The sequence below is a fragment of the Polyodon spathula genome, chromosome 3 (assembly GCF_017654505.1).
Source record: "Polyodon spathula isolate WHYD16114869_AA chromosome 3, ASM1765450v1, whole genome shotgun sequence".
In the NCBI taxonomy this organism is placed as follows: domain Eukaryota; kingdom Metazoa; phylum Chordata; class Actinopteri; order Acipenseriformes; family Polyodontidae; genus Polyodon; species Polyodon spathula.
This window is the reverse complement of record NC_054536.1, coordinates 87,566,886-87,579,413: the sequence shown is the minus strand read 5'-3', so window position 1 is coordinate 87,579,413 and position 12,528 is coordinate 87,566,886. Positions and strand designations below refer to the sequence as shown.

The following is a 12,528-nucleotide window of genomic DNA, read 5'->3' as shown; positions in this document are numbered from 1 at the left end:
CTACATGTTAAACCACTCCCTAATCCATGTACATGTGTTTCCTTGAATCCAACTGCGTTCAGTTTGAGAATTAATCTTGTTGACGAAGCAACAGCTGTTGCAGTCAATCAGAACTGCTTTCACGGTGGACCTCAAAGAGTGCCCATTTCCATATCCCCTAAAACCAGCACACAATTATACCTGTGGTTCGTTTTTCAGGGAAATAAATTCAAGCAGGTTAGTTAGACATGATCTCTCTTTTCTAAAACCATGTTGACTTTCTTCCAGTACTCTGTTACCATATAGGTAACTTTCCATTTTTGATCTTATTATAGTTTCCATAAGTTTGCATATAATAGAAGTCAGTCTTACTGTTCTGTAGTTCTTTTGGGATTTAAAAAACAGTTCAAACGAGACCAGCCAGTGGTTCTCTGGCCTCTGTACAAGGCAATTGTCTCCCTGAAATCCCCCATTTAGTATGGCTTCTCCTTTGCTACATGTGTATAACAGATTATTGTGCTCACACGTTGCCATTGACCCAGATTGTTCCTCCCATAGCACTACCCCCGCCTTACCACGGAGCTTGAGTTACTAACCAACTCTATCGTTGTCGACCACGTCAGTTATCCGACGTCACTGACCAAGGTGTGCACCTGGATTCTGCGTTGAAAAGTGTAGTGCGTAATTTTAGATCGCCTGTGTCCTCATGACGCCAAACGAAAAGTTGCTGTCGTATACTCAAGCGTATACCCGTAAACCGGGATGGATCTAGGGACACGACAGAGCTTCCACATACCTTCGATGAGCCGATTAAAAACGAAAACGTGTTGAGAGCCTCTCTCACTGCTGGCAGTACATCTGCCTGAGGTGACAAACTGAGCGGTGGACCTCCGTTGGGCACGGTTTTCCCAGAGTGGAACCTTACACAACCAGTTGCTGTCGCGTGAGCCTCATTTGGTTTAATAACTCATAATAGGTTCACTTCCTTGGACCTGCTAGCAGAGATTGATCTCTCAGGAGAGCAGAGATTGATCTCTTGCCACCCAGGAATCAACCCATTGTCCCATCTGATTCTCCATAATAGGAGGCGGGGACCTGCTGGCAAAAGATGCCTTGGCACACCAGTGGTCGAGGCAACTGTTGTATGCCTTCCTAGCGCTCACACTGCTTCAGCTCTGTCTGGAGAAAATCAGGCAGGACCGGGCCAAGGTTCTCCTAGTAACCCTTTATTGGCCCAGGAGACTGTGGTTTTCAACCCCGATGCAGCTCCTGAGCGGCCAGCCGTGAAGACTGCCCAAGCGCCACGACCTGCTTAGTCAGACACGTGGGACCTTATGGCATCCCGACCCATCGAGCATGTAGCTATGGGTTATTGACACCCTACAAAATGCCAAAGCAGCATCCATGCTTTCCCAGTATGGGTACAAGTGGGGCAACTTTTAGATGTGGTGCCTGTCTCGTGGGTTCAACCCTATGATCTGTCCCGTGGCAATTATACTCCAATTTCTGCAGGACCTTTTTGACAAGGGGAAATCCTCCTCCATGTTAAAGGTCTGGCAGCCATTTCGGCTTGATATGTCAAAGTTGACTCGGTCTCCCCAGGAGCTCACTTCCTGGCGGGGCAATTTTTGAAAGGGTAACCATTAACCTTCAAGGTCGCTGCATCCATGATTGCAGCAGAATTGAAGGAAAAATGATGCTGAGATCTGTGAGTGCCGTGCTTTTGTGCCCTCAGGGGTGGGCCATAATTGCGTCACAGGCTCTGCGAGCAGATTTGATATATCATATTCAGGTTTAGAGTCATTAAGAGGTAAATACTCATACGATAATGGTTACATTTCTATTTCAGGGAACCAGAGTTATGATAATAACCTAACGTTATTCACCTGAATAACTGATAAATACAGTCAGATTACATAAACTGTGTAATTTAATTATATTTGTGCATAAGGAGAAAAATACCATCTGAATCAATAATGTTGATTGGTAATAAAATGTATGAAAAAAACTTTCAGATCTCATAAGACAGATACATTTATTTTTATTATAACAAAAAAAAAAAAAAGTAGAACCAAGACTAGATAATATATTCTTAAAGAATTTAAAAAACAGAGCAAGGAGACATACACCCACAGGCGACAAATTGATCGATGCACACAATGTATTTGACTCTCCAAGGCTTTTTTTAGTTCTAGGCTCTGGCAGACTTTATTCTGGCAGTTAGAAATGGACAATCAAGAATTATTAAAAACCAATTTTCTAATAAATGTTTCTAGGTAAGTTCACTAGGATGTCAAATCTCAGTGCAAATTATTTTTGTAATCTAAGTGCTAAATTGTATAATTGCAGAGTGCTTCAAATTACTTAATTATATTTATATTTTTGGCAGATTTTTAAGAAATAGGAGTCTGAATTTATTTATTTAATGTATTTGGCTTCTTTGTTTAACTTATTTCATTTCTTTGTTTTGCTTTGTGAGGTGGGATGCTACAATATTGTTGCATGATCAAGAGTTATTTTTATTATTATTTATTTTTGGTATATTAAGCATATACATTTCTGTTTTGTCCGAGGAAACACTTCAAACTAAATTTGTTTGAATATTTACCCATATACTGGTCAGAAGCCATTTCAATCAGACTCTCTTTCAATGTAGTACCACAGGCAGAAATTTTAAAATAATTATGCAGGTAGACTTATTAGCAGTCTTAAACAAAACAAACAACAAATACAGAATATTATGAATAGAAGAAACAGCTTATACTCGAACTTCTTGTGACAAGTGAGTCGTATTGATGGCCTACTTTATCATTGTTATCTAAATCAGTGTGCCACGGAACCCAAAGGTGTATCTTTCAAATAAAATCCCACCCTTTTAGAATGCGTCATTAGGTCCTGTCAATCAATTAAGATGTGGCTCTATATTGGAATAAACTCGAAGCTTAATAAAGATACATAGAACTAGAAACTGATGTGCACACGGAAATAGTCATTTGTTAAATCTGTTGACTCAAATTATTAATATCATATTATATTACAGTATATTTTTAAAAATCTACATAAAACCAAACATATAATCTACACAAAACAGGTTTTCACTGCTAAAAATGTAATATATAGATTCTTTTGATAAGGTTTACAAGTTTTAAAAATGTGTCTCAATAACGTCTCACGCTGTTCTTTCAAAATATATTTTAACACTGTGTAGTTTTGTATCTCTATTCTGGTTCCAGTAATGCTAGATATGTTATTCTCTAGTCTGTGTAATGAAAAAAATAAATAAATGAAGCCAGCAAAGCAGCATCTCCGATATATAAGTGTCTAATTATCAGCTATGGGGGTTGCATACATGTAGCCAAACGAAACATAGTGGAGGTGTTTCTACGGACATCTGGACGTATGTGTGTCACAGTTACATGTTTAGACCTATCTAGAGATCCCGTGATCCAATTGTGATATATTTTTTTGTATCTACATTCATCAGCAAAAAGCTAAATTTCCACTTCCTTAGCCTTTATATATTGTTGCTCTGTAAAAGCAGAAGTGTCTATAAAAACAAACTAATTGTGTTTTACTTGTGCTGCTTACACCTAAAATAGGACAGTGCATAAACATTAACTTAAAGGGTGTAAACATTTTGTCACATGTCATTTCCGTACACTGAATAGGAGAGTAAAAACATTACGGTTGTGGGATTTTTACGGCTAATATTTCAACCACTGATTTGTAGGCCATGTAAACCAGTGCATCTGCAGAAGTAGAGCACGTCTACAGCGTCATCCCTCCACCCTCCCTCATACTGTACTGGCTGTACTCCCTATTAATGTGCGATCACGCTGCAGATCAAATGGAGAAGACCAACAATGATGGCCAATACAGCCACTGCACGTTCTTTTCATGGAAATGGGAGTTGGATTAATTTTAGTTTATTAGATAAAATGTCCCTGTTTTTTTTTTTATTTTTATCACCGTTATTTAATTTTTTTTTTTTTTTTAAATATCTTTTGGTGTATAATAGCCAAACCGTAACAAGATTAAATTTATTCTTATAATATATATATATTATAGATATAATAGATATATATATATATATTATATATATATATATATATATATATATTCACACTTTTATATAGTTTTTGAATTACTTGATATGTGAAAAAAAGTAAATGCAAATTGGTATTTTATATATAGTTTAGGGTACTGTATTAGAAACAAAAACATTAATATATGTACTTGTTTTATCCTTCTTGCATTGCGCTGTTATAATTAGTGGCTTAAAGCAAAAACAATAGACAAAGCTTTGAGATAGAAGCAGTAAGCTACAGTTTAAGCAGCAAAGCACAGACTTTGATCACAACTGTATCAAATGCTCATACTGGAATGTTGCCATGGCAGGAAAATGTGTTTTGTTAATGTACAATGCTCTGCTAGAAGTGAGGCAATCTGCCCACATTTTGCCAATATCCAATAAACTGTAGGTGAAAATTAAATACTTTTAAAGACTTCAGATGTTCTCATGACCTCCGAGTCAGTGTACCAGACTGTGTGGTTTACAGGCAACTATCTATCTTCTGAATTCTTGATAGAAGATGTAAACGTAGCAATGCTTGATACTAATCTACAAGATTGAAGCCGTTGAGAAAAACCTCGTCAAAACATTTTGCTCTTTTATTTAGCTATTGCTTCATGCTTTATAATCTACTGTTAAGAATTGCCCAGCCATATGTGCTGTAGTCAAGAGTTATGTTCTTTTCTCTGAACATTACATAGCAGGGAACGCTGGATTGTTTTAATGTTAATTGCAGAGCTTATATTCGATCATTACTGATATGGAATGTATCATGGATTATGTATTATAGTTTATCCAGAAACTTTATTTATTATTTTCAAATATTATGGCATATTCTTAAAAAAGTACACATATGTAGAATGCTGAGGGGAACCTATTTTTTTTTTTTTTTTTGCCCCCAGTCTCTGCAGTTCATCTCATTACCGCAGATGCTCTCTGCGTTAATGGCGTGGTAAGCACCATTCTACCTTATACCGAACCATTCTGTGTGCATGTACATAAAGCGATAATTATATATAGTATATATAAGATACATATATATATACTATATATATAGATAATATATATATATATATATAATATTTAATATTTATAACAATATCGTATTGTTAATAATTAGTTATGAAATATTTGAGGTTTCTCGTATTTGTAATACATTTGTATATTTGCTCAAAGTTTTTATTTTTTATGTATTATTGTTGCAACATGTTCTTGAATTTTAAAGCATTATTCCTTCTACTTCATAATTCTAAATAATTTGCAATGTTTTGAGCTGCTGATTTTGCCAGTTGGTATGTAACTGTGCTCACTTACACCATGAAAGACAAGGTCAACTGTACGTATTCAGTTATATGACACCTTCCTCAGGCAGTCCTAGAAAATAGGCAGGAAGCTGCAGTTTAAAGCGCTAGTGCACACATTTATTAACAAATACAAACAAAAAACACAGGAACAAAATAACAGTTTAAAAAAAAAAAAATACACAACAAAATACAAATCACAGACGCCCAAGCAATGCAATCATGGTGTAGTTTAACGCTTCCGATCGTTCAGGCTGAACCTCCTCCCAAACAAAGAATTTTGCTCCCTTACAATATACTTGGATTTTGGTAGTGATGGAATTAACCCCATCATTGCCAAACTAAAATAATATAAAAAAGCAAAAAAAAACAAAAAAAAACACTATTTAGATACAGGGCTTCCAACCTATCACAGTGCTATGCACAGGATGCTATAGCAAGCCATTTTAACATTTAATCCTCAGTTGCTGATATCAGCAATTCTATTTTTGATATCAACAATTCTCAATGTTATTTTTTGATATCGAAAATAGAATTGTTGATATCAGAAGTACAATTGTGGATATCAAAAATAGAATTGTTGATATCAAAAATAGTACCTTTTATTTTGATATCAACAATTGTATTTCTGATATCAACAATTCTGTATTTGATATCAAGAATGGCATTTTTGATATCAAGAATGGCATTTTTAATTTAAAGAATTACAATACTGATATCAAAAATGCCATTCTTGATATGAAAAATGCAATTCTTAATAACAAAAATGCCATTCTGGATATCAGAAATGCCCTTTGTGATATTAATAGTGCCATTTTTGATATCAGCAATTGAGGATTAAATGTTAGAACGGCTTGCCATAGGAGGATGCATGTGATAGAGTGTACATGATGTATACTTGAGTGCAGTTTTCATGTGTTTCACAACCTACCTGAATACTAACCAGTTTTTCTTGTACCAGTAAAAGTATATGTTATAGTCAAGCTTTTTTATGTTTAAGGAAAAATACAACTATATCCAACAATTCTCTGACTTTATAACAACTGTACAGTTTAAATTATACATTGAAAATATAAGAAATTTATTCTAGTAAGCATTATTCGTTGTGTTTCCCCTATGGTTTTAGCACAGAAGAAGAAAGAGTCACTGAACTAGTGAGAAAATGTTAAATGTAACTGCTTAGTCGTGCGTGCAACGTATGGTTGTGGCGTTACATTCTGAAAATTAAATAATGTAATACATAAGGATAAAGAACACATATCTTGGGATATAGATAAACAATTAAATCACATGCAAATTCAGAGGGTAAAAAGTATTTCATTAAAAACCGTTACTGTTGGTTTATCACACTTACTGGCTAATCCTTTTTGACAAACTACCAAATTATTGTAGCCACAACAGATGGTCTTAGATACAGCCTGTATTAAGCAATATAAACTCAGAAACCAGATTCTCCTATTACTTGTATTTACTGTCAGTGGTGTGGCAGATGGATGCTCTTTTACCACCTGCACCATGTTGCCTTGTTGCCATCTAGAGCACTTGCAACATCCTTTCAATAAACTGAACGTGAGGAATCTGCTCTGAACACACGCTTCGAAATCCTGCTGTCAAAAACCACTAAGGCATCTGAAACAGCTAATACTTATGGACTTAACTTAATTAAATTCACCCCCATATTGTGAGCCGTCCGATGTAGATTTGTAATTATAAATGTATAAAAAACAGTATGAATGTCTGTCAGAGGTCATTACACATTCTTTTAGATTTTTGATTTGCTCTGGATCACGCTTCCCCAACAGTGTCTGGAGGTTTAATCTTGGGATTGGTATATTTTCCTTTTTTTTTTTTTTTAACTGAGATTAGAGATGATTCAAGTCCTTTTGATTTTTTTTCTTGCACTGATTCGTACATTCCCGAAATATCCTGTCTTGTTTTAATCATGGGCTGCCCTTTATGATCTTTAACCACTTTCAAGTTAATATTCAAAGTCATATTTTATACAAACTGGAAAAAAGTCAGTCACATCAGTCTTGATAAATTTTTACCAGAGTACAGAACAGAATAAATGCTGAATTCAAATCCATGGATAAAATACTGACCATCTGGCATAGCTAAACCACTGGCTTTTTCTCACAAAGAGTGAAACAATGACTTTCAGAAGTATTAGTGACAGGGTTTGTTTAAGGTAGTGTAACAGAATGGTAGTCACAGATTAAATTACCTACTCATTGATCCCCATTGTATTAGTTATAGAATGTACAGAGGCTTTTTTATTTCATTATTGAGCCATTGTTAAATTGAGTGGTTATTGTTTTTTCAAAGACTTGTATTTGTTGCTTTTAAAATAATAGTAAATTGTGAAACTAAAGTTAAATATATTCCCTTTCTTATTCTTACCATTGTAATAACAGTAAGAATTTGAATTGCCTATTAACAGTCCCTGTGAATCATCCATTAGTGAGTAAACATATTAAATGAGTAAACTTGAATGGTAGTATCTTCAACCATACATTTCTATTTGTTTTGCTAAAGCTCAACTTTGAGTCCCTGGAACTCGAAACACTGAAACTGCCAGTAGAAAACACATGCTATTGCGAATTAAAGAGAATAAAGCTGTGTTTTGATACCAAAAATGTCATGATTATTAATCATTCCCCTGAGGGCTTTGCAGTCCCCGCAAGTGAAAGATAATATTATTCAATCGTATTGGCTTAGCTGCACTTTTTACAATTTGCTGTCTTTTTATGCAGGATGTAATAAAGCAAAATTACCTACAACAGGGAATTACAAGGTAAAATATTAGCCTCTGCCCTTCTGCCAAACCAGTCCTCATTCCATGGAAATTCCCATTGTACACAGATTTATATTTTCATTATTATGATAATGAAATCACAGAATGCGGATTTATGTATGGATTTACATTATTATGGTGCTGAGCCATCATACAAGTTGCCAGTTTTAGTTCTGCTATAAGTCTTTCTTCTTATATTTACCATAGGATTTCAAACACATCATTATATTTTAGTTCACTTCCCATAGTCTGTGCAGGGTAATTGAAGTTTGGGAGACAAAGGACCTGCTTCCTGCACCTCTTAATAAAGTATAAACTACCTAATATTTCCTTTCCCATTGATATTTTCATTTAACAGAGTAGGTCAGGCAATGTATACAAAAGTACATGTTCATGATCCTTTGATGAGCTTAGACAGTTATAGAAACAATCATAAGCAACCAGAACCTTCTAGTATAATTTAGTTAATCTGTACTCTGTGATAATTGATTTCCATATGTTTTCATTTCATGCACCATAAGTCAGACCTTCAATTTCACATATTCTTTGCAGACTGCAATAAAGGTCTTTAGCCGTTGCCTCTTACAGTGAGTATATGTAACTGTGCATGTTTTTTTGTTTTTGAAAATATGGTCTTCAGTGAACCCGTCGTCTGGGCAGTAATGCCATAATCCATTTTAGACTAAATGCTGGATGTTCTGTTTGCTTGGGAGCTGTAGTTAATATAACTCAGTACACTGTAAGGTTTTAATGAATTGGAAATACCACATATAAAATAAAATATGTTTCATTAATTTAAATAATTTTGCTGGTTATGATTTGCAACTTTAACCAGCTAAACAAATGGCATTTAGAGGGTAGACCTCTGCCAAAGATTTGTACCTGTGGAGGTCACTGACTATAACATATGGCTTGTTTACTTGTGGCAGCTTTCCATCAATCTTTTTTTTTATTATTATTTTCAAACAGATTCAGGAGAAATCCAAATTCAATCTATTTTGTACTCTTCCTTCCAGCCACAACATAGCATAATTCAATTTCATAAGGGCCATATTTTCAAGTGCAAAGGCAAAGAGAATTTTTCAGAGAGCACTAAATAATTTAATTGAACACAGCTAGTAAGAACCGACCGAGAATACTTATTTAAATGCTTCTTCCTGCAAATAATTTTTATACCATTAAAATTGTGCAAATGCCCTCTCAAAAAAAATGTGTCTTTTGTCTTTATCTTAAATGCTGTCAGAGAATAATATCCTGTGGTGGCTGTAATTATGAGTACCATTTCAATTATAAAATATACAAAACTGAATGTGGTCCAATAAAACCATGCATCAGATGGCTGATGTTTTGTAGAAAAGTTTCAGATTTTAAAATAAAAGTACTGTCAGCTGTCCATCATGGATTTATACAGATGTACATTTTTTTTTTTTTTTTAATGTGAAATATACTTTAAGCTCTTATGATTTTCTATCATAGGCAACAAATGACATTGTTAATTTTATATGACATGCACTATTTACCAGCTAATTCTGAAATATTATGATTCATAGCAGTTCTCTCCTGTCTGTCAGCAGCACATCTGGTTCAATGTAAAGATTTCAAGTATAAAAGAAAGCAAGACTAATGGACTTTTAAACCAAAACTGCTTTAACATGAACCCTATTTAAATGGGGTTATTGTACAGCAATTGCTTGATATTATTCTATCACGTTATTTATAGAACATCAGAACCAGAATGTTTCTTTTTTTTTTTTTTTTTTTTTTATAGCTATTTTTGTATTACATCTTTATAATGGTTTGTAAGCACCTATAATCTCCATAATAATAAAATATTGTGGTATGTTTATTTTTTTTTTTAAATTGAACAATAATAAGAAACTAATATAAACCTGGATAGAACTGCAGATACAAACTTAGACAAAAAATTGGTTCACTTTAGCAAAGCAGTCTTTAAAAAATGTTTTAGCATTTACTTAACATGCATCATGTTATTTAAGTAAATCTGATGTTCACTGATAATGATTTTAACCATGTATAATTTAGTTTTGAGACATGCTTAAGACTGAATCACTGGCCGTTGGCTTCTATTGATCTATCTAAACAACTTAAAGTGAGGACTATTAAGTGTCTTTATGGTGGCAGATATCAATAGTAACACCTTATGCACAAGATCCTTAAATCTAAACTAATAAGCAGTGCAATTGCAAAAGTCCTTAGCTGAGCCCAAGTGATTTAAATAGCTGTTCTTTTATGTGCCCCATTTCTGTCTGATTCTCATAACTTTTCCTGCATTCCTGTTTTTAAAACTGTAAAAAGGTATTTCATTTAAGCTATTAAAATACAGTATCATTGACAAATGAATAAACCATGTCTCAAATAGTAAAGACACAACCTTGCAGTATGCAGGATTAGCCATGCAGTCAGGGGAGCTATGCCCAGTTCAGTTGCCTATCTTGGCTGGGGATCCCGTGGAGAGCATTGCATAGATCCTTATCCTCCCACAAGTTATAATCAGCAGGAACGGCTTCTCCTCAACTCGCCACAACCACCCCTGCTGGCTAGGCGCCCTGGGAGCTCAATCAGAAACCAGCAAGACTAATGTAGCTTTCGTTCTCCGGAGGCTGGCAGCTCTCTGCACTTCCAAAAGCTGTCGAACTGCTGGGTGTAAAATGGTGATGCATTGAGATCAGAGGACACCGGTTGACTTTGTTCACTGCTGTTGCGGGAAGCTGCTGCAGTGAGGTATATAAAGTAATTGGACATGTTAAATTTGGGATAAAAAATGGGAGTAAAATAATTGGACAATCTAATTTAAAAAAAATAATAATAATAATTAACTGGTGTCATGTTGTAATTCATAGCTGAATACTATAGACTGTGGCGGTAACATGATAAAGGAATTGATCTGTTTTAAATTCTTACACAATCATCACCAGTCAATGGTGAGATGGTTGAGAGAGAATATTTTTGGATTATATTTAAATATACAAAGGGATACCTCACCTTTGTGAAGCCTCCATGTGGAATGAAACGATGTATGACACATCCCAACATCAAATTCTTTAGAGCAGTGAAATCATTTTGTTGATTTATTCTGCTTACATTTAAAAAGTAACATTTGGTAATATGCTGTCAGTTATCATACACAAAAAAACTGAATGAACTTTGTCTTTATTGCTTTTTGAAACTGAAATTTGCTAAGTAACTATATATATATATATATATATATATATATATATATATATATATATATATATATATATAGAGAGAGAGAGAGAGAGAGAGAGAGAGAGAGAGAGAGAGAGAGAGAGAGAGAGAGAGAGATTGATTCATGCATTTAAATGAGAGTTTTTTTTTCCACTTATCTACACACCATACTCCACACTGTTAAGGGGAAAAAAGTTTTTATTGGGAAAAATTACATATTAAAAATACAAAACTGAAAGATAATAATTGGATAAGTCTCCACTCCCCTGAGTTAATACTTGGTGGAAGCACCTTTGGCAGCAATTACAGTCTGTTCTTTGCACACCTAGATTTGCCAATATTTTACCATTGTTCTTTATAAAAATGTTCAAGCTCTGTCAAGTTCCTTGGGGAGTGTTGATCCACAGCAATCTTCAAAACATGCCACAATTTTTGCATTGGATTTAGGTCAGGGCTCTGACTGGGCCACTCAAGGACATTTACCTTAGCCACTCCAATGTAGCTTTGGCTGTGTGGTTTGGGTCATTGTCATGTTGAAAGGTGAACTTCTGTCCCAGTTTCAGCTTTCTTGCAGAGGGCAGCAGGTTTTCCTCAAGGACTTCTCTGTACTTTGCTCCATTCCTTTTCCCTTCTATCCTGACAAGTGCCCCAGTCCCTGCTGATGAGAAACATTCCCTTAACATGATGCTGCTACCACCATGCTTCACAGTAGGGATGGTGTTCTTTGGGTGATGCGCTGTGTTGGGTTTGCGCCAAACATAACACTTTGAATTTAGACCAAAAAGTTCAATTTTAGTTTCGTCAGAACACAAAACTTTTTGCCACGTGGCTACAGAATATCCTGAGTGTTTTTTTGCATGCTTTAAACAGGATTCAAGGTGGGCTTTCTTGAGTAATGGCTTTCTTCTTGCCACCCTACCTTACAGGCCAGATTTGTGGAGTGCTTCGGATATTGTTGTCACATCCACACTTTGACCAGTCTTGGCCATAAAAGCCTGTAGCTCTTGCAAAGGTGCCATTGGCCTCTTAGTAGCCTCTCTGATCAGTCTCCTTCTTGCTTGATAGTCCAGTTTGGAAGGACGGTCTGATCTAGACAGGGTCTTGGTGGTGCCATACACCTTCCACTTCTTAATAATCGTCTTGACTGTGCTCCAAGGGATATTCAAGGCCTTTGA

The 12,528-nt window shown here is 35.1% G+C and overlaps 1 protein-coding gene across 6 annotated transcripts in view; it reads left to right on the top strand.

The window, feature by feature from the left end:
* Positions 1–12,528, top strand: part of LOC121313576 (thrombospondin type-1 domain-containing protein 7A-like) — a 191,860-nt gene that overhangs the window by 48,454 nt on the left and 130,878 nt on the right. The window lies entirely within an intron of this gene.